This window comes from Euprymna scolopes, chromosome 31 (genome assembly GCF_053919585.1).
Source record: "Euprymna scolopes isolate OS-2025 chromosome 31, ASM5391958v1, whole genome shotgun sequence".
NCBI classification, from domain to species: Eukaryota; Metazoa; Mollusca; class Cephalopoda; order Sepiida; family Sepiolidae; genus Euprymna; species Euprymna scolopes.
This window is the reverse complement of record NC_136512.1, coordinates 65441101-65468600: the sequence shown is the minus strand read 5'-3', so window position 1 is coordinate 65468600 and position 27500 is coordinate 65441101. Positions and strand designations below refer to the sequence as shown.

Here is a 27500-nt window from a genome sequence, read left to right as displayed (position 1 = left end):
CGAGGGAAAAGGGAGTCCAGTGAGAAGCGTACAAAGTCGTAGCATTCTTTCTGAAGCCAAGCCTGGGTCTTTTTGGACTTATGGGCCAGCACAGAATCCTGTTGCCACATTCAGGGTCTGCCAGTGGTCATCTGATTGCACCAGGGGATCACCACACTCTTCAGCACATCCAGATACACTTTGGCGTCAACTTTCAAGCCGACTCCGAAGGTGTGAGGTGGCATGATGTGGCCCTCACGTAAAACCACGTCAAAGACTATAACCATGGCAGAAAACAGTTTTCATCACCCTGGATACATCTGTTATTCGTGGCAAGCCAATGATGCATTTTGAGGGTGCTAGCAATGGTCTTGTTGTGATAACTTGGATCGGTAGAGAGGAGTTGTACAGCGGCGTATCTGACTCGTTGAATATTGTCACTTTCAGACATGATAGAAGGCTCCTATCGCTCTTGGGATTTGCATACAATTGACGAACTAGTAGATGGTCTGAAAAAAAAAAAAAAAAAAAAAAATCATGTCTTTTCTAGAGCGACAATTCTATCATTTCACCCTGTAGAAAGAATTCTAACAAGAAACGCATTCAAACAATTATCATTGGATCCATTCGAAATTAATGATGCTTAATAACACAAGAGTGGTGCAAAAAGAAAAAAAAAAAAAAATTTTTTTTTCAACGCAATGTCGGCATACAAGAATTGATAGAGATCAGTCAGAACGTATTCGGTCTTTGTAAAATCAGCCTATACTTAATGTGGTGTTGCTTACGAAGCACACCCGAGCCACATTTAGTGTCGCGTCACTAAGAATATGACACTGCATGGCTTTCACTGCACATATGGCCACATTTGGCGTTATATGATAGGGCCAGACAGGGAGGTGGGTAATATCTTATTTTATTACAAGTTTTTTTGTTTTGTTTTTCTTGTGTGGTAGCTTTATTAGTGTTGATCTTTTTAAGAGGAACTTCGCAAGCTTTAACTTCAAGATGGCTGCCATTATTTTCAATAAAAACATTCAGCATTTCTTTATGCTAAAGCTAATATTTATTTAATATCAACTGCAACTTTTTCTTAAAAAAAATGCGAAGAAAAAGAAAAGCTGAATCCTATTCTTGTTTTTATATTTATTCATTTTTTTTTCTTTTTAATTCATTTATCCCTGTAAACTGTTTATATAGATTTTAATTTGATAAACACTCAGAAACGAATCTGCATGGAGTTGTAGTTTGGAAAACAGGAGATCCGGTGATAGAAGTTATGGTTTACTCTTTCAAATTGGCAGCTCTTAAATTTAACTAGACGTTCTGGAAATTTCTACAGAGAAACTATTTAATTATTTACTATAATTATTAAATACCTACAGACACTAGGGTTCCATCCTTTCGGGAATCAGTGTAGGGTGTCACGATTAACACTGGTCAGGATTCGAACCAGGCAACAAAAGCCACGTCTGGCTTCATTAGCAAGGACCTAACCCATTCGATACACACACACACACATATATATATATATATATATACATACACACTGTAGTTCCTTTATTGTGTGTGTGTGTGTGTGTGTCATGGTTTCCAGATTATGAATTATTCGATCGGGAGATCCTATTTATTAAAAAGGGGGATAGAAGGTGACAGCATACTACAAACATTAAATTAGTAAATAGATTTTTTAATTGAATGTTCTTCCTTCTATCCTTTTTTAATAAATAGGATTTCCTGATCACCCAAGACAATGTTAAAAAAAAAAAAAAAAAAAGTCGCTTTTTCGCAGTATATAAAACTAAAATATACCTTCTTGGTATTCTGGCTAGGATCCAAGGATAGAATCTGTTCTGTCTAAAGATGGTATAATGATATTGTGGAGTCTCCGTTCACGCCAGGCATCAATACAATAGAAATATATCGCAGACTCCTATAATGATATTAGTAATAAACCGTAATAACCAGATACATTCTAATACTACATTAACCAAATTACTTAGATAAATATTTTTTTAAATATTTTTAAACAGTTTTAACAAAATGACTCCAATAATATCACGGGGTCTCCATTCACACAGAACGTTCAGAATTCCCAGCAGCAATATTACATATGAAAGATACCGCTGTAGAATTTCCACAGATCCCGCTATGGCGTTTTTTCATAGACAAAGAAAAACCTGTGATCAGTTGACAAAAGAGTATACATTACTAAGGTAGTACTTTTATGATGTCAATACACGAGTTCAGATCTTCGGTAAGTCTCAAGGATTTTTCTTCAACTAGACATATTCTTTGATAAAAAAAAAAAAATATATATATATATATATTTAAAGTATACATTTTTTTTATGAGACATTTTATAATCTACAAAAACCAAAAGTAAATATAAAATATTTAGCTTTAACTCGTACATAATTCCTCCTAAATAAATCGCTCCTGACAAGAGATGAAGCTACTTCATGTAAGGAGTTAACAAGAACGAAAGATGATTATCACAAAAACAATATACCTACTGGTATTAGTTTAAAAAAAAAAAAAAAAAAAAAAGACCAAGATTATAGGCAGAAGGAAAACAGCAGGTAGCGACTTCCACAAACCTGCAATCCTTGAGAAAAATTTTTTTTTTTTTAAATAGCTACTTGAATAGCAAACTGCATTACAATGAATTACAATTTCTAATTTTTTTATTTTTTTATTTTTTTACAATAAAAACAATATGCAAGTACATATATCATTGCGATAATCCAGCAGTTGTGTGAGAGATGGTCTGGTGGTAGAGGTTTAGGCTTCTTATCATGGGGTCCCGATTTCGAATCTCGTTAGATTCAGCCACCCTGATGAGTCATAGATGACGAAACACGTGTGAGTGGATAATTATATTTTAAAAACAATACATATGCCACTCCCCATTTGGGGGTACCAAATTGGTCAAAGGGAAAATTATTCCCAACTCGCATTTAGGTAAAAATGCACTATTGTATAAATAATTGAATTTATTTGAAAAGTATCACAAACAAAAACAAAACATGGATATTCTCATAATAAACATGGCACAATCATGTTGACATCAGTTCTCAGATCAGCAAAGTTAAGCATTGAACCTAGCATGTACTAGATGCGTGACCATTTGGGAATACCAGGCACTGTATGTAGACACCTAGCAAGAACTGCAAGAATCTAACATCATCTATCCTGATGGGGATATACAAGTTACTGGGAACAACTTGTGAATGATATTCACCATAAAACTTCCTTCATTGAAGAAGGAAGTCTGTTCAACGCACCTAGGGTGAGTGAGGATTCAGTTGATACTCCTGTGAAAATAAGCAGCATTTTTTTTTTTTTTTTTTCCACAAAATTTCAAATATTTTTCTTCATATTAGTTATGAAGTAGTAGAAGCTAGTTAAAAATGGAAATTGACATACCCAGGTACTGTGCCAACAGTGCTCAAAGTATAAACTATCAATCACTAAACAATATTTTTACTTTTTGAAATGTCGTCTTAATTTCTACAACTGATTTAAGGTATTTTGCACTACTGAATCAGGAAATGCCATCTGTTTCTCTCCATAAGTTTTTTGTGTCAAGTTGATTTGAAGACAAAAATCAGATTTTATAACAAAAGTGATTACTTTTTGTAACATTATCAGATGATTTTTGTCAACACAACATCCTAAATGTTTTTAAGAGAAAAAAAAATGTTTTGCCAATAACACATATCGATTACCTGATAGAAACATCGATTAATGTAAACTGAATGATGGACATTGATAAAGCTAAGTAGATGTAAATTGCATGTTGCTTTACCATTGTTCAAACTTAAGGGCTTGAACTTCCATTCGTCGACCTCCTAGAATGCTCAGTGGCAGGGAGATCTCTTCAAATTCCAACAGTGGTCAGCCCTCATACATGACTGTATCCCAATGACCCTGATACCTGGTTTCTATCTTTTTCAGGTCCTGATGAAATCTTTCTCCCTGCTCATCACTCATTGAATGGAGGTTTTCAGGAAATAAATCCATATGTGCAAAATACATGAGCGTCAAGATGCACTACTTAGTGCATCTTGACGCTCATGTTGTAGCCCAGGTTTCTGAAAGTCGTCACCATGTTGTTGACAAGTTTGGTATAGTTTCTGGACTTATTGTTGCCAAAGAATTTCTTCACTGCCAGAATAGATGCTTTCCACATTTCCAGTTTCACTTCGTTCAAATTTTTTAACTCTGGATCTCTAAGTTGCCAGATCTGAGGACTAAAAATGTCAAAAATGTGAGCTTTCAATTCCTCCATGGCCAATCCTGGAAAAGTCTGGCACAAGTGAAGCAGTCATCATCCTTGTTCAGAGCCTTGATGAAATGTTTGCTTAAACCGAACTTGATGTGCCGTGGTGGGAAGAGTATTCTTTCTGTCCACCAGAGGGTCATTGATGACATTCCTTTCTTTGCAAGGCATCAATTCCTCCGGGGCAGGCCAGCCCTTCTCCATGTATGCTGTTATTAAAACAATGATTTCCAACCAAAGCAATTATTCGACGTGGCATATTTCACCCAACTTCTAAAATGCACCACACATGCGCACAACATTTAAAATGTGGCCATAGTTCAAAAACTTGACCTGATTGAGTAAAACCAATGTGATTTTTGGATTCAACACATCATATTCATCATAAATCGGCTGCAAAAATGCAAACAAATTTGTCACCAGTGAATTTATAAAACTCATTAGGTCTCCACTTTTCAAAGTGCATCTTCTGAGACACAAGGTCACAGAGCAACACAAGGCAAATCAAACGATTGCATTTTTTGTGGACTGTTTTATAGGTTTTAGTTGGTAAAAATGTTACATGATAAGGGCTGTCCCCTTTTCCTGTAAGTATAAAAATATGGAGATTTAGTTAAAATGGAAATGAAATAGTATAGGCGAAATTCGAACCTCGTAATTTAGGTTTAGAAATAGATTACGTGTGAGAATTAAAAATTGGAATGTAAAGCAAACGATTGTTTAGAATAGAGATAAATTATTTCAAGAAAAGAATGTGCACTGTCAATTTTGTTATGAAAATTCAATTGAAAGAATGCAGCTATAAGATAATTTAATAAACATGTTTTTAACATATTGGAAATATAGGTTACTGAGTATAGGTTAAAATTCCTTTTGTAAAAAAAGGAAAAGTTTTGGACACACATGTCCAGAACACGTGAAAGAAGGCACTGTTAATGTAGACATTGGTTACCTTCCTTGCTTCAGTTACATGGTTACCTCCCTTGCTTGTGGTGATATAAATAGGAGTCGGCCATCTTGGTTTAGTTAGTTCGTTCGTACAGTTTAGACAGACTACAAGTGTCTCAACAAATGGTAGCAGAGATATCCCTCTGTGTGCGACAAAACGAAAAAAAAAAAAAAAAAAAAATTTTTTTTTTTGTACAGCTTGTCTGTAGCACTAGACAGATCGGATATCGGATATGGCAACTTCGAACAAACAACCTCCATTGTTGGAGGGGGAGGATGTTTACGAGAACTGGAAACAAGACGTTGAAATGTGGTCGTTGTTCATGGATCTTTCTGAGGAAAAAAAAGGGCCAACAGTGTTTTTGACGCTACCACCGAATATTAGAGAATGTGTCCGTGAATTGCCAACAAGTGACATCGGCGGATGAGATGGCTTGAAGATCTTAATAAAGAAACTGGATGACATATATTTAAAGGATGAACACACGCGCGCTTACATGACTTTTAAGGAATTTTACACTTATAAAAGATCGTCAGGTACCAGTATAAATGACTTTCTTGTTCGTTATGAGTTTTTGTACCAAAGATTAAAAAAATTCTACATTATTCTACCGGAAGGAGTGCAAGCTTTTCTTGTTTTGAACGCGGTTAACATATCGGAAGAGAACGAAAAATTAGCGCGGACAACGTGTTCTGTTTTGATGTATCAAAACATGAAGGAATCGATAAAGAAAGTATTTGGTGAAATTTATCGTGATGAAAATGTACCGGCAGTGAAATCAGAGCCCGAAATCGTCAACTATAATTATTCTAAACCGGGTAACAACAAAAGGCGTTTTCGTCGAGGACAATCTAATCTATGTGTCCGAAGTGGAAACGTGTTGTTGTGTTACAAATGTCAGTCTCCGAACCATCTAATTAGAGAGTGTCCTAGAAATACGCCCAGGTTTACGGAAGCGACAGAACAAATACACATTACGTTGTTCATTCAAGAAAATATTTATTTGAACAGTACAAATGAAAAAATCTCAAATCTTGTAAAGGAAACATTTGGAATGGCAGTCTTGGATTCTGCTTGTACTCGCACACTGGCTGGCGAAGTGTGGCTTGATGTTTATTTAGATACTTTAAATGAAAGTGACCTGCAACTAGTGAAGTATACGAACTCAGACCGGAGTTTTTGTTTTGGTGATGGAGTGACTGTCACAGCAATTAAAGTTGCTAAATTTCCGGTTACACTCGGAGGTATAAGAGTTTATATCGAAGCAGATATTGTGAAAAACGACTTGCCTCTTCTATTAAGTCACAAATCAATGAAGACAGCAGGAATAGTGCTAGATTTCCGGAAAGATATGTGCTGGATTTTTGATAAATGTATTGAACTAAAGACCACAACTTCAGGGCACTATTGTCTCCCCTTAACAAATAAGTTGTTGGATCATAGTGGTACTAAGAACATTGTATTACATGTTCAGAATTTTGGTCAGTGTTCTTTCACAGAAAAAAAAAAAAAAGCAGAAAAACTTCATCGACAGTTTGCTCATGCCTCGAAGGAAAAACTTGTTTCCTTGGTTAAAAAAAGTGGCAAATTCAATGACAAGGAATTTATAAAGGCGATTGAGGAGGTTTGTGAAAACTGTCAAATTTGCCTTAGATTTAAAAAAGCTCCACTGCGACCGGCTGTGGGATTGCCTCTTGGCAATAGATTTAATCACACAGTTTGCATGGATTTGAAAGAGTTCATCCACAATGAGGTGTGGATACTACATCTCATTGATGCCGCTACCAGGTATTCAGCGGCAACATTGATCAAAACAAAGAAGAAGGAGGAGATCATCAAAAACATCTTTATGATGTGGATTACCTATTTCGGATCTCCTGTTCGTTTTCTGAGTGATAATGGGGGTGAATTCAACAACGAACACTATAGACAGATGAATGAAAAACTCAACATAGAGACCTGTACTACTGCCGCAGAAAGTCCATTCAGCAACGGTACTGTAGAACGTCATAATTTGATAGTTGCTGAGGCAATGAGAAAAACAATTGACGATGAGAAGTGTGAACCTGAAATTGCCTTGGCATGGGCTATTTGTGCAAAAAATGCCCTCCTCAATTACTCTGGACACAGTCCAAATGAACTTGTATTCGGTTTCAATGTAAATACACCCTCAATTCTGACAGACCAGTTACCTGCTATGGAGTCCTCTACTACAAGTGACATGGTGAGAAAAAATTTAAATGCTCTCCATAGTGCAAGGAGAAACTTTTTGGAAGCTGAGTCCAGTGAGAGAATTAGGAGAGCTCTCAGGTCTAATGTCAGAACTTATGCTGATGAAGATTATGCTACCGGAGACCAAATCTATTATCGGAGGCAGGGTTTTAAAGGATGGCGTGGTCCAGCAAAAGTGTTAGGCAGAGAAGGCCAGTTTGTCTTAATCAGACATGGCGGAGCATTTTATAGGATGCATCCGTGCCAATTGATGAAAGTGAATAAAAACAACGAAAAAAGAACAAAAAAAGCTGAAATGCTGGGAAACACTACAGAAGGGAAGAATGAATACCTTTCAGTTAAGGAGGAGGAGTTGCAGAATCAAGTGGTAGAAAGTGAAGATATAGACAGAGAAGAAGTTGTTGATAGTTCTACCAGTTTAAGAGATAAGACTGAAAAACCTGGCCGAAATAAGACCATAACTTATAAAATAAATGGAAGTGGGGAGTGGAAGAAAGGAAAGGTTATGTCAGTACAGCCTAAATCAACTGGCAAATATAGTCATTGGATCAATATAGAACCTGAGGATGAAAACGAGGATCAAGTTTGTATCAACTGGAATCATATTGATCATTGGAGAGAAGTGCCCCAATATACTGAACAGGAAAATGTAGTCCTGCTCACCGCTGAACAAGAGCAGTCGAAAGCTGTAATGGATGCCAAGCATAAAGAAATAAAAAACATGAACACCTATGAAGTATTTGAATGTGTGCCATACACAGGTCAAAAAACAATATCCACAAGATGGGTGATTACTGAAAAATTCAAGGATAATCAGAAAACAATGAAAGCTCGCCTTGTAGCACGAGGCTATGAAGAAAATAGTAATCTGAAAACGGACTCCCCAACATGTAGCCGTGAAGCTATGCGAATGGTCATGCTAACCGCATCAATAAAGAATTGGATGCTGCAGACCATAGATTTTACCTCAGCCTTTTGGCAAGGTGGTATTTTAGAGAGAGATGTGTACCTGAGGCCACCATCTGATGTTTGTCCTAAATCTCAAGTGTGGAAATTAAAAAGATGCATCTATGGATTGAATGATGCTCCACGGGCATGGTACAAGAGAGTTACTCAGGCTTTGATTGAATTAAAAGGAGTAGCAAGTGCTTATGATAATGCATTGTTTTTGTGGCATGATATTAAAGGAAATTTGACTGGAATTCTTGCTATGCACGTGGATGATTTTGTTTTCTGTGGAAACACAGAGTTTGAAAGGGATGTGATTGCAACATTGAAAGAAAAATTTAAGGTGGGATCTCATGAAAGTGGAACATTCAAATATGTTGGACTGAATGTTAATCAACAGGAAAATGGGATCACTGTAGAACAAGATCTATATGTATCTTCCATATCTCCAATAGAAATAAGCAAAGGGAGGATACTGAGGAAAAATGATGAACTGAATGAAGAAGAAAAGCATGAGTTGAAGAGACTTGCAGGTCAGATGATGTGGGTTTCAACTCAAACACGCCCTGATATAGCTTTTGATGTGTGTAAAATGAGCAACACTGGAAAGCATCCCAAAGTAAAAGCCTTATTTGAGGCGAATAAAGCCTTATCAAAATTGAAATCCAAGAAGGGTTCTATAACATTTCCAAAATTGGGAAAGCCCTCAGATTTACACATTTTGTGTTATACTGATGCCTCTTATGCCAGTCTGGAAGATGGATCTTCACAGGGTGGTTTTGTTGTCTTTATTGGAGGAAGTACTGACAAAATGGCCCCCATGTGTTGGGCGTCAAAGAAATTGGACAGAGTGACAAAAAGCCCATTGGCCTCAGAGACTCTTGCTCTGAATGAGGGAGCTGATGCTGGTGTTTTGACTGCGGTTATGATACAAGAGGTATTTCAGTTATCTAAATTGCCAGACGTTCTCTGCAAGACAGATAATGCATCACTTGTGGAGACATTGAATTCCAACAATCTGGTAAGCGATCGACGATTGAGAATAGATGTAGCAAGGCTGAAGGAAATGAAGAGTAGAGGAGAGATACAGATAGAATGGATCAAGGGTTGTGATCAGGTCTCTGATTGTTTGACCAAGGCAGGAGCTTCGTCTGAGCTTCTAAGGGACTTGTTAAATCAGAAATAAATTATTCACTTGAGGACAGCAGCAATGTTAATGTAGACATTGGTTACCTCCCTTGCTTCAGTTACATGGTTACCTCCCTTGCTTGTGGTGATATAAATAGGAGTCGGCCATCTTGGTTTAGTTAGTTCGTTCGTACAGTTTAGACAGACTACAAGTGTCTCAACAGGCACATGTTTTAACATGTGTATGACGTCATGGAAAATAGAAAGTTCTAGAAATAGATAGAAAAACTTGAGAGTAAAGCAGACAGAAACGGAGAAAGTCAGAGAGAGTCTGAGGATTCGAACGTCTAGAAGCGAGACGGTCACTTGTGAAACTTAGAATGAAGCTTTGAATTCTTGATGAAAACCACGGCCGGTCATGAAGAAATAAACCCATCAGGTGTTTTTGTAAACGTCGTCTTTGTGTTGTGATTCCAGCAAAAGGTAAAGTGAATTGTTATTATATGTCTATATGTCTGTGTTATAAAATGTCATGACATACATATCTCATATCTACAATGTGAACTCTACATCTCATATCTACATTAAGACTGTCTGAAGACAGTCTGAACACTATCTCCTCACTCAAAGAGCTTTCTTCTTCTACACGTCTAAGTATGAACAGTTTTAATATATATGAATCGTTTCATAACAGAAACAACGACATTCGTCATAACACGAACACGGAACGCAACGAACAATCTCTCTCAATATCTCTCTCAACAACATCCCTCTTAATAAAAGACTCTCCAAGACACAACAACAAACTCTCTCTAAAACTCTCTTAATAAAACTCTCTCAATGAAACCCCTATATAACAAAAATAACTAAGGAGTCAAAATTGAAAAAAAAAAAAAAAAAAAAAAAAAAAAAAAAAAAAAAAATGGAATTTGGCAGGCCAAAGTCGACTTAAAGTGCTCTTGTAGGCATGTGCAAATATACATTTACATGTTAAAGTTGGTTCATTTTGAATATCTTTTTATACATACATGACGATAGCTCAAGCAGTAATGACTAAGGATGGAACACTAAATGTTTTGGTTTCGATTTTAGCTGATGGCACCCAAGTCATTTTTTTTTTTAGTTTTGATTTCACAACTATATATTAGGTTCACTATAATAGTAAATAAAAAAATTATCTCTACAATAATCTCTAATCTTCATAAATTAAAATATTAGGTTGGTACAAAAATGATATTTTTTATCATATATATATGTCAAAAAACGACATTTTTTTTTGCACCAACCTAATATCTAAGCATATCTTACGACCAGGCAACGCCAAGCAGCCTGCTAGTATTGATTAAAAAAAATAAGAAAGAAAAAAAAAAAAAAAGATCAGTTTTATGTTTGTTCAACGTCTGTGTAATTTGATCCAAAGAAAACATTTGAACTCATGCAATCTGCAAAGATCAATAAATAATAAAGAGCCGCATTGATTTATGAGCAGTCAGATTGAAATAATGAAACGAAATCGTTATGGAAAAAAAAATAAATAAATAAAAAAAGGGAAACAGATTTGATCAGTTGTATTTACAATCATGTTTACTGCTTCCGCCTGGGAGGTCAGGTTTTATTAAGTATCAGTCGGTTTATATCTATACTAGCAAGGCTACCTGGCATTGCCCAGGGCAAAGGTACATTTTTCTAATTTCTAAATGTTATTTCACCACAATTTGTAAAGTTATTCTTAATATCCGAGATGGAAGGGAGGGGTGGGGGGAGCTTTTAACTATTCTGTACTTTCACCTAACAATTTAACAAAAAGGTACCGTAAAAATTGAATTTAATTTGAAAATTTTTATTCCCAAAATAGCAGTCTGTAAACTACACAAGCACCCATTTTTTTTTTTTATTAGAACTTCTATCTCTCTAACTTTCCTTTATATAATACCAGTGGGCGTACCCGGCGTTGCCAGGGTGTTTGGAGGTGTGTGTTGAGCACAAAAAAGTGTTAGTAGGCAGGCTCAAACCCTTGATGAACCTGTGACGCGAAGGCGGAAAACAAAGTTAAAGAAAACCTGACATCTTACCACTATGCTAAGCCGCCAGAGGAAATGAAAAGCGTTCAAATTTAGTGATGCCAATCAAAAAGTTGACTTGCTAAGTGAAGGAGTTCACAAAAAGGCGCAGACATGAAGACTGGAACTTTCCGCCGTTTCATGTTTTCCCCATGATGTTGGGGAAAATGAAGCTTTCCCGAAAAAGGGGGCACCTCTCAAATCAATAGCAATTGTCTGATATGAAGGGTTTTCCCCCATATTGATCAAAGCTGATTACTTTCAAGACGTCCCAACACGAAAGACCACAGATGGCTTTGCTTTGATGAGTTTCGCTTTATTTATACGAAAAAGACGAACAGGCAAAAGAACGGAATAAAGGAAATTTTATAAAAGTAAAAAAAAATAAATGTAGAGACGACCGAGGGTTAGGGTTAGGTTTAGGGTTAACCCTAACCCAACGACCGAGGGGGTATATAAAATGTTTTAAAAAAAAAATAGTAACCCTGTCCATGTGTGGCTTTAAGGTGCCTTTTCTGGGAAAAGCAGATGACGACAATAATCCACGTGAGAAAACGATCCTGTCAGAGACAAAGCGCTGAATAGTTAGCAGACTTGAATAAAAACCCTGCTCCTAGGTAGTGTTGACGGTCTTATATAAGTATGTAGTTCGTATTTAACCGGAGAGCATCTGAACAGGATACATATTCCTACACCGAAATGTCACTAAGCAGTGACGGAGTCCTTTTTTTCTCCATTTTCTTTTCCCGCCAAGTTGTGTGGGTACGATTTCTGAATAGAACTTAATCAGAGTTACTATACATCACATAGTTCTCTTCTAACAATCTTGGACGTCTTCGGATTCGTGAAGACCGACGCAGATCACTAATTTCATCAGGAACTATACTCTGGGGCGGCTTTCTTCTATCGCGTTTATACAGTTTGTACTGTCATCTTGCATGCTTTGTGTGTCTCGCTAAAAAAAAAAAAAACTACAAAACTAACCATCATTAATACGGAATTATCAGAACCGTGGAGCATTCAGACGTGTAATGTCGAAAATAGAAAACATCTATATATTAATTTTCTCTTAACGACCGCAGAATCTGATCGGGCATTGCATAAAATCCTCTATTGTAAACGATTTCACAATCCGCATATGCTTGAAGTGCTATCTCTCGCTTTGATTAAATATATAATTGTGCAACGTTATGCCATTTTTGTCAGCGTGGCCCTATGGGTTAGCATGTTAACTAAGAAATATTAAGCAGTGACGCTCGAGAACCCCCCCCCCCTGAAAAAAATAAAAAAAAAGAAGCCTTTCTTGGACATACAAAAACGTGCACAACCATTTTATCTTTTATCTGGGTAGCCCTGCTAGTCTTAGCAGGGCTACCCAGCATTCCTTGGGCCATATATACAAAAAAAAAAGTTGCGATTGACTATACTTGCTAAACGATTTGTTTTAATTTAATTATTTATACTGTGCAATAATTTATATTAGCTGGAAAAAATCCACGGATGTTGAGCTACTACTACGAATTTGGAATAGAGGCATGTGAGCAAGAAAATTTTTTAAACGGTTACAATTAAAAACAAAAAAAGAAAAAAAAAGGGATTATGTGAGTAATATTCATGCACTTAATAGTAATCTGATCTTTAAATCAACTCAACTAAATCAACTGCAGACAAAAAAAAAAAATTCCATTATTTTTTTGGAGCCAAGTAAATACAAAAAAAAAACCATTTAAAAACATCTTAACCTCGTTTACACTCAAAAGCTTACTGAAATAAACGTCTTCAAAAATATGTTAAAAATAATTAAAAAAAAAAAAAAAAAAAAAAAAAAAAAAAAAAAAAAAAAAAACAAACATCCGCCATAAAGGTGGGTGTGATGCAAAAACTAATAGTCCCGAGACAACCCTCTAAGCCATTTGACTATGGCAACAGTTATATACGAGACGTTGCAAATTTATGTATTATACTTACCATACCCAAGAGGTGAAACGATTTACGCATGCGCAGATGTTGAAATCGTTGTGAAAGAAACGATTTTACATGACTCCCTCATCAGATTCTGCGGTCGTTAAGGTAAGAAAAAGAAAGAAAGAAATATTTTGTTCTAAATTTTATATATGCATCAGAGACCCTGTCGTTAAGGACATTACCAGAATCATTCTTATCCGATTTGAATTTCAAAAGTTTTAGCGAAACATACAAACACACACACTTTATATAATAGATATTCCTCAAGGAATACATCAGCATTTTCTTAAATTAGTACACAACATTGATCCCCCCCCCTTCTAACAAAACCTGATCCAGTTGACCCCAGCAGAATGAATAATCGTTTTTAATTCTTGATATTTCAGCCGATCAAGAATATACCAACTTTGTGGGTGCTCGTTTTGTAGTTTTTGACTTTCAGCTGGACGAAGACACAGATAAACACACACACTTCTTTAATACTAGATTAGAAAGAAGACCTGGATTTATCCAAGATTGAACGAAAAAACACACTCCTATTAAAACTTCTATCAATCTGTCCTTCCCTCCTCCAACTCCTTCATAAAGATTCCTTTTTTTTATGGAAATCGTTCCTAAGAAGGCATGAAGCCACTTGATGTAAGGAGCTAAAAAAAAAAAAATTAAAAAAAAAAAATACAAGGTCAAAAACTTGCCAACAATAAGTGTTAGATGGAATAGATTCTGACCCAGGAAACGGCAATTCTTCCTGCTTTATCAGAAACATGAAACATTGCTCATGGAATATAAGGACTAAAGAGTAAAACATTTTCTTTTCAAATTAGTATATTTAACGAAAACTGATCTCTCCTCACCTAGATGAGACCCGACCAAGTTAACCCCCAAAGAATAAATAGCTTTAAATTTAATATTAATCATTCAGGGCAATACAAAATTGCCTTAACTTCTAAACGCATACCATGTAAAAATCAAAGCAAAAATCTATGTATATGTCCTTCCCGTAGTCTTAAACCGAGTTTAATGCATCAACTGGACTGTAAAATTATGCAACTTATTACTAGGGCTAGGCCAACAGCATATTCTTTTCATTGTTTTGACTCTAGTGTGTGTATCCGTTGATATCTTATATGCTTTTATATAGAGTAATGTGGTTCTCAGTTGATTAACCGTGTCGGATATATATACTCAGAGTCAAAACAATAAGAATATGCTGTTGCCATAGTGATTACTAAACTATAGTTTTTACAAGAAATTAGTGTAAGAGAGAGTATAGCTTATTCAGAATTCAATATGGGTGCCAGCATTCGCAACCAGTTTATCAAGTCTGAAAAACCGATTTCAAAGACCTTTTTAAATGAGTCTCCACTTCTCAAGTTAAAAACCCACTCGAGGATAAATAGTAAAGAGCAGTCAGAAAACAGCAATTCTTCCCCTTTTGTCAGAAACATTGCTCATGTAATGTGAATACTAAAGTACAAAACAGTTAGACTTATAACTCACTTATTCCCTATTTTGTCTTTTAGTCCTCACACTCCAGGAGTGATGTTTATGACAAACGGAGAAGAATTGCCGGTTTCTGGGTTGGCCATTTTGAAAACAGCATGGAGGTTTACCAATCCTCTCGCAGTATTCATCATTCGTTGGCATTTTGGCCAAGATCAAAGTTCAAAAGTGTAGTATCTGTTCCGGCAGATACTGCAAGCAAAGACCATATGTGTGGGCAACCTCACATATAAGACGTTGGTCAATGTAGGGGAAACCCTTCATACCAATTGTCACTATCCAACTCCCCTACTCCCCGGGGAGTTGGTCCCCATTTCCCCTTAACTCCTCACATTAAAAATCGGCCTTGTGCCTAATTTGCTCGGTGGGGGAGCAAATAAATACCATCTGTTCTTCAGATGCGGCACTTCCATTTCTCGTTCTTTCAGTGGAGGAGAAATCCTTCACGACTGAGACAATTTTTATTTTTGTACCTTTTCTCCACGTTAAAAAACGACCCTGATGTCTAACTGTCCTGTGGGGAGGCATAAATAGGTACACAGATCGAGTCTTTCATAAGTATTGACGCGTTAGTAAAGAAAAAAAATGTGCAAATTGATGCCATCTACATATTTTAGTATTGCAACATTCTTTAAGTTGGTATCTACGTCATTATGATAAGTGCAACAAACAGAAGGCGTAGAGATATTGTTAATATTACTTAGGTGAACTGATATTTGGTTCTCATTACAAATGGAAATGAATTATCAGTCCATGCCAAAAAGTAAATCTGACATTGCCTCTAATCAAACAAAGAAAGATCAACACAGATTTCTGGAGATTTCAATTTCAACATTATCCAAATTAGTGCTTATCCAGTTTATGACCCAATCTCAAGCAACTTCATACCAACAACTTCCATAAGCAGCCAGAAGATGCCGAAGCGATTATCCAATCAGCTATCAGAAAACAAATTTCAGCAAAAAGAAAAAATTTTAAACCTAAAATGACTTTCAACAAGCAATGCTGATGTGAAATCCCTTTTCCCCTTATATTAAGAATGGCTTTCTATTTAGAAAGCCAATCTTATTAATTAATGATCTGGCAGTCTTTGCTTCAGCATCTTTCAGCTACTAAAATAATCTGCTGGAAAATGGTGATATGAAGTTACCAGAGATTCAGTCTTAAGCTAAGTGTCACTGTGCCTTGTTTGGGATGAAAATGCAAAAAACTGGATCAGTATCTTCAAATTCTACAAGCAGGAAGAAACATAGAAAAATTTCTTCAAACTCTATAGATTTTCTTTTTTATATATACACTAGCAAACTTTGTTATTTTCATAGCAGGTGCTCGGCTGAACTCCAATTTATCCCCCCCCCTCATCATCAAACTTTCACAAAAAGCACTTGTCTAGCTAAAACCACTATCAATAATTTCCCCCACTCTTTATCTGTGCATAAACCTAAAACGTAGATTCCATGAACAAAGCTTCTTTCTTAGAACTGCAAGCCTCATCCATTTTCCTGCTTTCCAACTGACTACAATTTGGTCGTCTTCAGTTCCAACGTAAACAGGTTCTTGGCGAGCTGTTCCCCTTAAGTAATCCAATTTACCAAATGTCCACTAACGATTACTACAATATTGTCCCATTGACTACTGTACACTCTTTAACCCTTATCCTCGAGTGGCCTCCAGGCCTTGATAAATGGTGACTATGTAAATAAATTTTTAAAAACATTTTTTTTTTTTAAAAGCCACCCAGCATTGCAGGGTCATAAAATATGCTTCAACATGATATTTTAATTTATGCAGATTTCGTATCTACTATTATTATAGTGCCAATTCTCTATTGAGTATGATATTGTAACAAAGTATATAGTAATGATATCAAAAGTTAAAATATAGATATAAAATATGACTTGAGTGCTATCAGCTTGAATCGAAATCAAAACATTTAACGCCTAAGTCTTATTCATTACCATCTGAGCTAATAACAGATGGATATCAGAACTTTAAAAATTAAATAAGTTTACCATGTAAATGTATATTTGTGCATGTATAGATGATACAAGTTTAGTCGACTTATGTCTGCAAAGTTCCTATTTTGTTTTTTCAATTGACCCCTTAGCAGCAATTTTTAGCAGCTAAAAACCAAATTCAATTTGTTCCATGGGTCCAAATCCTCTGTATATCAATGTTTAAGTCTAGAAACGAAAATTGGCAAAGTAATTTGATAGAGACCGTTCTACGTAGACAAGGTAACGTGTATATAAGTTATCATTAGCATTAAATGTTTACTTTTATGATGCAATCTCCAGTAATTCCACACCAACATCTTTCAGCAAGTTATAAGCCAAAAAGATACTGAAGCAATTATCCAATCAGCTGTCCAAAGATAATAGGTTTCATTGAAAGTATGAAACTCAAATGAAGAAAAATCATTCCTGAGCAACATTTAAATGTAACAGAGCCGCTAGTGCTGATAGCAGCAGCAGCATAACACATATGTAAATAACAGAGCCAGTGTGCAATATGACGTCACAGCGGAGGAAGAGAAGACAAGAGAAAAGGTGCATCACATGGTGAGGACCGGGTAAAGAAATCGCATGCCGGGAAAAGATGAAGATGCCTATGGTGGCAAAAAAACTTAACTAAATGGCAGACGAGATAAAGAAATTTTAAAATGGAAGAACCATGAATATATACATTTCATTCCAACTGAAAAAAGCTCAATTTCTACATGCAATGTGTGGATTCATGTTAAAATATAAGGACTACGTTACAGAAACTCTTTGGCTTAACATTCACAAGAAACATAAATTGGAATAAATACAATAGAAGATACGGCCAAGACTGCTGGAAAAAAAAAAAAAAGAAAAAAAAAAAAAGTAGATTCCTTCTACCTTCCACACCTGCCAGTATCCTAGATATCTATAAAACCAGACTTAAAACGAGTAAAGGTGGAGGGGCGCTTCCATGTTATTTTAGATGATATTAAGCAATCGCCCATGTATGGTGTATTGTGGCCACATTCAGACTAATGTACTAGTCACTCCGGGACAGAGTGCAAAAAAAAAAAAAAAAAAAAAAAAAAAAAAAAAAAAAAACGAAAGAAAGAGCTCACTAAAGTGTTTATTTTAAAACCCCTTAACGGCAAAAATATTACCAAGCCGAACAGCTGCTTTTCAGATTGCGAATGAGACTGGATGATAGATTAAAAAGGTTTGTTTTGATTTTTCCATCAAGAAAACTTTACAGGTTCATGTGCACTAATAGGGACTATGTTCTTTCCAACAATTTGTTTATTCTTAATGTAGCCATATCTCTCTGGTGCTGCTGCCCTCGATACAGGTAAGTTGCCTCTAGTAAGAGATGGTCTGCTCTTTAACTTTCAGCTTAGGCTTTGCAGACGGGACAACAGTAATAAGCAAGATATGGTCCCTTCTAACGATTGATTAATATCATCTAAAATAACATGGAAGCGCCCCTCCTCCACCTTTACTCGTTTTAAGAAAGTCTCCATCCAAATGGAGAGCAGAAACTGGAAGTCAAAAAGAGCAGAGAATCTTGACTATAATAGTGAAGTCATGTTACTTTTTAATTGTTTCCATAGCTATCTATATATCTAGAAAAGTGAACGTGTGTGTGTGTGTGTGTGTGTGTGTGTGTGTGTGTACATTTCCCGACGCAATAACTGTCAATTTTTAGTCTACAGACTCGAAATTTGATATACAGGGTACTGAGATTTGGGAAAATCTATGTGATCGGTTTTCGACCAGAAATTTGGCTGTTAAGGGGTCAAAGTTCAACGGTTTGACCTTTAAGAACTGTACCAAACTCCGACAATTTCGGGTCTAAACACTTGAAATTTTAGATATAGGTTCCTTGGACATGGATCTAACTTAATAACTTGATTTGCGCCCAAAACAATAAATTTTAAGGGATCATAATAGGGGTCAAAGTTAAAAAAAATTGACCGTTTTTTTTCTTTTTCTTTTTTTTTTGCTCAGCATACACCTCCGGGCAACGCTGGCACCCATGCTAGTTATTTATATATCTATAAAAGTGAAAGTGTCTGTCTGTGTGTGTTGTCTGTGTACATTTCTCTACACAATAACTGTCAATTTTCAGTCTACAGACTCGAAATTTGATATACAGGGTAGTCAGATTTGGAAAAATCTTTGTAATTCGTTTTCGGACAGAAATTTGGCTGTTAAGGGGGTTAAAGTTCAAAGATTTGACCTTTGAGAACTCTACCAAACTCCTCTGCCAATTTTGGGTATAAACAACTGAAATTTTAGATATAGGTTCCTTGGACATGGATCTAACTTAACTCTAGTTGAGCCCAAAACAATAAATGTTAAGGGGTCATAATAGGGGTCAAAGTTAAAAAAAGTTTGATTTCTGCGGTCTCTACCAAATTACTCAGACAATTTCTGGTCTAAACATTTGAAATTTTACATAAAGGGTATTTAGAGATAAGGCAAGCTTTTTAATTGGTTTGGGTTGAAAATTTGAGCTACCAATATATAAATGCATGTATGTAGGTTTGCATGTCTGCCTAAAACTTTTGACAGAGGCGACGAATTTTCACAAGATCAGCATCATTTTGAAGCTCGACCCTTCAGACGACAAATACCGAAAAATTGGCTAAAAACATTAATTTCTTTACCCTCAACTGAGCATTTTTCTACAGGGGGGGGGGGCTTTTTTCACCGATATTTTCGAAAGTCATCCCCTCTTTTCGATTGTCTAGCCTTAATTTAAACCTACGTCACTCCCGGTTTAGCGGTGGTCGTAACAGCAAAGACGACAGGTCCCCCCCCTCGTTCTTTTCCCCCTTCGTGGTACAGGTTCGAGGCTGCCTTTCTGCTACCACTTTTTTCTTTGCTCACCACACACCTCCAAACACCCAGGCAACGTCAGGCCGAAATGCTAGTTTTAAACTAAAATAGAAAATAAAATAAAATAAAATTTTAGTTGCAAGGGAGACAACTCTTCATTTCATTCAGTTAAACACAAGTATACTTATAATTTCCTCCCATGTTTACCTTGGTATTACCCTATGAACCGACTGCTACTCCAACTGTTCTACATCTAACCCAAAAACTCATCCATTCTTTCAATATGACCATACTATGAAAGTGTTATCCATACAACTTATACTCTCCAAATTTAATCTTCCCACAAGGAGCTCTTTTATTAGGCGATTAGTAATGATGCTAAGGAGGAGGTAATTCCTGGTAGAATAAAATTTCATATTCCTCAATTAAAAAGGAGTTATCCCTCTTATTGATTTTGAATTTTTGGTCTGAATTGAAAAATATTTACATATTACCAATTGTCTAGGTGGGACTAATCTATAAATAGAAAAGCGAAAATGTGCGTGTTTATGTATGTTCGCTTTTTGTGTATGCCTGCAAAAGGCTTTTTTCCGGGAAGCAATCGGTCGGCTCACTCCTTAAAACTTTTTATATGCTGTCTAAATGATAACATCTACCAGTTAACAATGGGGGGGGGGTCGCCTGCCTATTTAATTTGCCCAACTTTGTAAAGCTAAATAGTCCACATTTTTGGATCGCCGCGTGTGGATTCGGCTTTTTCGTATAAAAGCGAAACTAATTTGAAGCTGGCGAAAACTGCCCCCGCAGTGAAAGTTGACCTCATTAAGTACGGGCACCTGTCAATTCTTAATACTTAAATAAATTCAAATATCTTTTCGTTACTATTTCTTGCTGGCCCAGCAGTTAACGCCACGTTTCTTTTTCACACTTTATTTTCCAACTTCGCCTCAAGGCTTCGGGTTCGATCCTTCCTACTTACCTACAAAAACTGTTTTTTTTTTTTTACTCCCCCCCCCTCCGACACAAACACCTGGGTAACATTGCTTATTCTTTTTTTTTGATTTACCCCAAACCACACACCTTGAAACACCCGGGCCACGCCGGGTATCCCTACTAGTATATATATATATGTAGTGAAGCATTTTATTATAAAGCCAACAACATGATACAAAGATAATTACTTTGAAAGAACTATGAATAAATACATTTCATTTCAACTGAAAAAAGCCGAGTTGAATTTCTTCCTTTGCGACTGGTTTCTACGTGCAATACATACATTCAAATTAAATCAACGCTTCTATAACGGAACTCACACCCCTGACGTTAATCTTGCGTAGCCAACGCACTGTTTCTGGCATTTCAAAATGAAACCAGAGACAACATGCGGATCTTTACTACTGACTTTTCTTTCTCCAACTTTACAACATGGCAAGAAATAAAAAAAAAAAAAGACCAAAAATATTATTGAATATCAAAATTTCTTTAAAAACCCAAACGAAATAAGATTTTATTTTAAAGATGTTTATTTACATTTTAAAGACATGCCAGCTTTCGCTCATATAAGAGCATTCTCAAGTGAGCCATTTAAAACCCAGTGGACCTATAACAAAATGGATTTTTACATCTCTAAGAAAAGACAAAAAAAAAAAAAAAAAAAAAAAAAAAAGCGCTTGAGAATGCAGCTCTTTAAAAAGGTAAACAAATATCAAAGAAAAAATCTTATATCGTTTGCTTTTTTTTTAAAGAAATAAAACGATTTCTACCCAACTATTCTGTCAATTTTTGAATTTTTGGTCTACAAACTTGAAACTAAATGTAAAGGATTCGGGCATGTGAAACAAATTTGCTTTCGTTTTAGCTGGTAAAAATAGCTGCTAAGATATAAAAATTGATGAATTAAAAATTTTGAGATATAAGTTGACGTAAAGTGATCCTCTACACATGCGCAAATATACATTTATACGTTAAACTGCCTTAATTTATAAATATCCATCTGTCCTTAGATCATATGGTAGTGAATTACTGCTGGAGAGCTAAAGGTTTTGGTTTCGATTCTACCTTATGGCACCAAAGTCATTTTTTTTTTTTTAACTTGAAATCACTACTATATACGGGGTACAATATAATAACCATTAGAATACTGGCTTTGTCATAATAAATACAAAATCTGCATGATGTGCAGTGGAGAAAGAGGTGGTTGGTCACTTTTAATGCATCTAAAAACCAAGCTCCTATCTTTACATCATCAACGCTCTGATCCCCATCTGGCATCAATTGAAATGGATGGCTCTCGTCTTGGGGAGGCTCCATGTTTTGACAAGCTTCTGGATTTGACCTTTACTCCTGATCTGAAATGGAACACGTACATCAAGTCTGTTGCCAAGGTCGCTGGGAAAATGGTGGGATCATTCAACCGCTCCAGAAGATATCTCACTACTGATGCAATTCTCTATATAAAAGCCAAGTACGTCCAAGGATGGAGTACTGCTGTCACATCTGGGCAGGAGCTGCCAAAAACAGCCTATCCTTCCTTGACAGAGTACAAAATAGACTTCGTGGCTTAGTGAGGGGATGTCGTTTTCTCTTCCCTGCAACCTCTCTCCCACAGAAGAGACGTTTACGAGCCTGTCTTTGTTTTATCGTTATTTCCATGGCAAGTGCTCATCTGAGCTACAATCTCTGGTCCCCCCCCCTCACCAATCTTTCATGATAAACACCCGTCTAGCTGAAAACACAGTCAATAATTTTCCCCACTCTTTTATCTGTGCCTAAATCAAAACGTAGATTCCATGAACAAAGTTTTCTTAGAAGTGCACGCCTGTGGAACTCTCTTCCATTTGCTTGTTTCCTACCTGACTACAACTTGGATGTCTTCAAGTCCAACATAAACAAATTCCTGATGAACCGCCCTCTTAAGTGAGACACTTTATCAAATCTCTGATACTAATGATTACTACGATACTATCCCATTGATTACTGTACACGCAATAACCCTTATCCCAGAGTGGCTTCCGGGCCTTGATAAGTGGTGACCACCATGTAAAGAAAAATCAAAAAATCATTTTTAATTGTATTGTATGACCAGATAAGGTCAGGTTAGTCTTGTATAGCAGATAATATTGGCTTGGAAAATTTTTAGTAGGATGACCTTTGGAGTAAATGTGGTATTATGGTGATTGATGATTCTAGTTAAAAGTAGGATAGACATTTTTTTAGTTATTGTGACCAAGGCTGACCAATGACACCCATTTTCTTCACATGGACTTGTGCCTAATTTTATAGTTTTAATGAAAATTTCTTTTAATATTTTCTGCAATTTAATATTTCAAAGCAGATATTCATTTATCTTCAATCAGAAGTGGAGATAAATATTTTCAAATAGAGCATTTTTTGTTTTGCTTGTACTCAAAGTGCCCTTTCTCTGGAGGAAGCTGGATCTCTTCCACAATTACCATATAAAAAGCGAGCCTTCGTTTAACTTTGCCCTCGTAGGGAGACAAGTAAACAGGGAAGCACTCGACTAGCTACAACCATTGTCAACAATGTCCTCCACTATCTGTGCCTAAATCTAAACAAATTCCATGAACAAAGCTTCTTTCCTAGAACTGCCCGCCTCTGGAACTTTGTACCATGGGTCTGTTTTTAAACTGACTACAACAGAGTCATCTTCAAGTCCAATGTAAACAAGTTCCTGCTGAGCCGCCCTCTTAAATAATCAAATTCCACCTACTACTAATGATCACTAGGCTGTTGTCTCATTGACCACCTTACACTTATTTATCCTTATCCAGGCTTAAAAGGTAACTCGAGGATAAGTGGCGACTAAAAAATAAATGTTTAAAGTGGGAAAAATACCTTACAAAATACAAGCTGAGGTTCGCCTTGACATCAGTCGGATAATTAAGGAACTATTTTGCTTATAACTGAATCCTTCTGTCGGAAAAAGGTAGGATTTGGTCCTAGAAGGTGCATCCTCCCAAGCATTATTCTATCCTTCCTGTAGTAAGTAGGTGCTTATTACGATTGACGTACAACATCTAGTGTTGGACTAATTAATCGGAACTTTTGGGAGTATTGGAATCAGAAATTTTTGTGCCTATTTCCCAATGCCAATAACGATTCTTTTGTTGTTTTTTTTTTTATTTTAAACAAACCATTACTATCAGCAGTAAAACGTTAAAATAAATATTTACTCATCTTAAACTAAAGTCTATAGATTTCTCCCAAGAATGTGTTTTTACATTTGAGAAAATATCTTCACATTTAACATATGTTTTTTACAATAATTGAAAAAAAAAAAAAAAAAAAAAAAACTATAGTAGAGAGATAAAGAATCGGAAAGTGTATCGGAATCAGGAATTGTATCAGAATCAAGAAATATATTGGAATCGTCCCATCACTAATATTCACGTGGACACACCGGTTCTTGTCAGATCACCAAGGTCAAGCAATAATGAGCCAGGCTAGTACCAGATTGTACCATTTGGGAATAGTAGGCATTGTACGTGTTCTCCGCTTATCTCGGCATTGTTTCCAGTTGTTCTTAATTTCTACTTGCCACTGTAATAAAACAGTGCTAACTCGGGAGAGGTGGGGGTTGTACATTGTGTAACTTGCCACAAATATAACATCATCGATTAGTTTCAAGCCCGCATTGGCCAAACAAGCCGTCTGCGGACTTACAAAACTCAGTCAACTACAAACCAGTGATATTCGTGATCTTCATTGACCGTGATGGACGAAGTTTTTTTTTTTGTTTTTTTTTTTAACGATTATCTGAGGCGCTCCTACTAGGGATTGCAAACGGATTAGGTTTCAGCTGTTTTTGTACCTGACAGGAAAACACTTCCTGGGATGAAGAAGGAGGTTCTTCATTTGTGTCACATCCTGCCGCAGTGGCGGGAGGGAGTGGGGAGCGTCAAGTAAATTCATACCTTACAAAACAACTGATTGCGGAAGCCAGTAATCATTACTATCGCTAACAAATTAGCTTAAAGAAAGTGAAATACTGTTTCGAAAAATCTATATATCTATAAAAGTGAGAATGTGTGTGCGTGGCGTGGGTGTGTGCGCGCGTGGACACTTCTCAACCTATATATTCAACGAATTTTTTATCTACAGACTTAAAATTTGGTATATAGCACATTCAGACACGTGAAAAACTTTAATCGGTTTTCATCCAGAAAAAAAAAAAAAAAAAAAAAAAAAAAAAAAAACCCTGGCTTCTAGGGGTCAAAGTTTGAAAATTGGTATGTGGTATCATATTTAAGCATATCTTACGACAGGGCAATGCCGGGCGACCTGCTAGTAACACAAATTAACCATTTTTTCAATACTCATTTATATTTCAAAATCGTTAATTGTGAGACAGACACCATATAACACTGATAGGTTTTTAATATAAGAGAAATAGCAAAAGTATTCAATTACATGTGCAAGTGCATACATAGCAGTGTCAGAAATTTCGTGAAAATAGTGAATAATTCCACCCCATCTTTCCAAGCTTATAACTCCTCGAAAAATGTAATTCAAGCCCTAATTTTTTTTTTCAATTAAAAGAGTAAGGACCAAGGTTTTATTTAAAAAAAAACAAAACAAAACAATGTGTGTTTTTTTTTTAAAAAAGGTTTTAAACTTCGGACTTTACAGGTAAATTTCTAAAAAAGCGATTTTTTTTTTGTTTTAAATTTGAATATATTATTTATTGACCTTTTCTCTTCAATTTGTGATATATAAAACTATTAACCATAAATTAATTATTTACTTTTTAAGAGAAAGTTGAAAATGGGTGACACTTGGGGGGGCGTGAATTTAAAAAAAAACGTTTGTCTAAAATATTATATTCGGTTTATTGGAAAGAACATAAAATTTCACATTGACCCTGAAAATATCGTAAAAATAGAATCAATAGAAAAATTTTGATAGATTTTTAAAATTTAAAAATTTAAAAATATTGAGTTTAAAAATTGAAAAATATTGAGTTCGGAAAATTCATTACTGTTTAAAAAAAAATATATTTTTATTACTTTTAAAACAACTGTAATAGTTTATTTTGGAAGTATAATCCATAAAGAAAATAAATAACCCACTTTTAACAGAGAAATTACGAGATTTTTATATTGTATTCGCAGTTTCGTGTTAGGGGTGTCAAAAATTCCTACAAAAATTCTGATACTATACAAGAAAAAAAAAAAAAACACTTAATTCTATCTTCCATTGATACCCCCGGTTCTACAAAAATACTGGAAACTAAGCCGCCAAGACTAAAGATACCACAGGAATCCACTCTTCCATCGATCAGACGACTGAAAAACAGATACGTTGGCATCTTTAACCCCACGAGATGAGTTTTCAATGTTTCCGAAAAATTAAGAGTAGAAAGTGAATCTCGAGTTCTTTCGACAGCCTCGCAATTTTTGCTTCACTTATTTTGTCGTTTAGTCCTCACGCGCTTTGAGCGAGGTTTCTGACAAATGAAGAATTGCTGTCTGTTTACTAGGTCAGAATCTATTTAAACTAACATTTATCGTTGGCAAATTTTTGACCTTGAAGTAGTAGTTTTTAGTTCTTTGCATCAATGGGCCTCATGACTTGTCTGGGGCGATTTCCATAAAAAAAATAGATATCGATAGACCAAACATAGTTCTTAAAGCTGGGGATGTAGCATCCTACTGAATGGCAAACATTCGCTTGCTAATTTAGATATTCCAACCGAGAGATCTTTAAGATTTGACAGTCCTTTTTAGCATGTCCATTCACTGATTACGTAAATTGTTGACGTGTTTGAATTTTGTGTTTTTCATTTGTGCAATTTTGCATTATTATTATTTTTTCTTTTTTTTTAAATTTCGTTTTATTTCATGATTTTTCAATTATATGCTTTATTTATTTTCAATAAATATTAAGTTCCTATTTACAATGCCTCCCCATGGGACAGAGTTAGACACCAGGGTCGTTTTTTTAACGTGGAGAAAAGGAACAAAAATAAAAATTGTCTCAGTCGTGAAGGATTTCTCCTCCACTGACAGAACAAGAAATTGAAGTGCAGCATCTGAAGAACAGATACTACACTTTGAGATAGAAGGGAAGGGGACGTTGTGAACAAAATACAAGATCTTCAGCAGAATAATCGGCCTAACCTTTAGCTTATTAACAGCGGTGTGACGTGTGTGTGTGTGTATATATATATATATATATATATATATATATATATATATATATATATATATATATATATATATATATATATAATCAAGGGGGAAAAAACTTTCTGTAATGTATAATTTTTTTTGAGACATAGTACAAAACAAAATGAGGGCGGGTTAAGGAAATTGTAGCGGACGGCGTGTACTGTGTAGTATCACAAGATCGCCATACAAAAAACAAAATTGACAAAAAAAAAAAAAAAAAAAAAAATGAAGAATTCTTACGATAACAAAGGCTAATGTCATTATTTACGCTCTGGCAGGATTTTCAAACAATTTTCTTCATGTTTTAGAGAATGTTAAAATAAAACATTAAGAATAGCAAATTACAGTAAGTTACAGAATCTACGCGAAACGCGGACAAACGAAGGCGATTGAGAAAATCAATACATGAATAAAAAATTAAAAAAAAAAAAAAAAACA

General features: G+C 35.6%; 1 protein-coding gene and 1 long non-coding RNA gene across 2 annotated transcripts in view; both read right to left on the bottom strand.

The window, feature by feature from the left end:
- Nucleotides 1-27500, bottom strand: part of LOC145255767 (EF-hand domain-containing protein D2-like) — a 135188-nt gene that overhangs the window by 91826 nt on the left and 15862 nt on the right. The gene's annotated exons all lie outside the window — the stretch shown is intronic.
- LOC145255768 (uncharacterized) lies at nucleotides 2662-10304 on the bottom strand. Its single transcript, XR_013863901.1, has 3 exons — nucleotides 9750-10304; nucleotides 3523-5193; nucleotides 2662-3484 (listed from the first exon to the last, which is right to left on the bottom strand). It is a non-coding gene; the product is annotated as an uncharacterized LOC145255768 (long non-coding RNA).